We start from the raw sequence: 678 nt of genomic DNA, 5'->3' as shown, positions 1-678 counted from the left end.
TCACCCTCCTGTCCGGGAATCGAAACAACGATCTTACAATTATGAATGTCACACTCTAACCACTAGGCTACGTACCTTCACTCTAAGTCTAGCTGATAAAATAAACAAGTCTTTCACCACTTTATAAAAAGAAAAGTTTAAACTATTTTATTTTGTATCTAGCACCTACTTCTCAATCATATTGTTACGGGATCGAATCCATTGCGAGACATGGTGGGCAGGTGTATTCTGTCAGCTTTGAATTGATCCAAACATCGAAATTCTGTGGTGATACATCAGGTGGACACCCACCTGCATTTAGATGGTAAAGTCTACTTTATCACCGTCATCCAGTCATTAGCTCTAGTTTCCTCCTCCCTTCCCAACAAAAACAGATTGAATCCCAGAACACAAAGGTCACGTGCACTGTCTTTTCTTTCGTGATTAAGCCATGAAGACATTTTCTCTGTCGTGATTATTGGTTGTATCATACTGGAAATTATTAACCTGCTGTATGTGGTGCCAGCACTTCGATGCAGTAAACCTGTGGGTTCGAACCTAGATCTGGCTGTTCTATTCAGAGATTCAAATGAAGAATTTACATTATAAATTTACAGTTCAAAGACTGTCCATCACACACACACACACACACACACACATACACACACACACACACACACACACACACACACACACACA

The sequence above is a fragment of the Octopus bimaculoides genome, chromosome 3 (genome assembly GCF_001194135.2).
Source record: "Octopus bimaculoides isolate UCB-OBI-ISO-001 chromosome 3, ASM119413v2, whole genome shotgun sequence".
NCBI lineage: Eukaryota > Metazoa > Mollusca > Cephalopoda > Octopoda > Octopodidae > Octopus > Octopus bimaculoides.
This window is presented reverse-complemented; position numbering follows the sequence as displayed.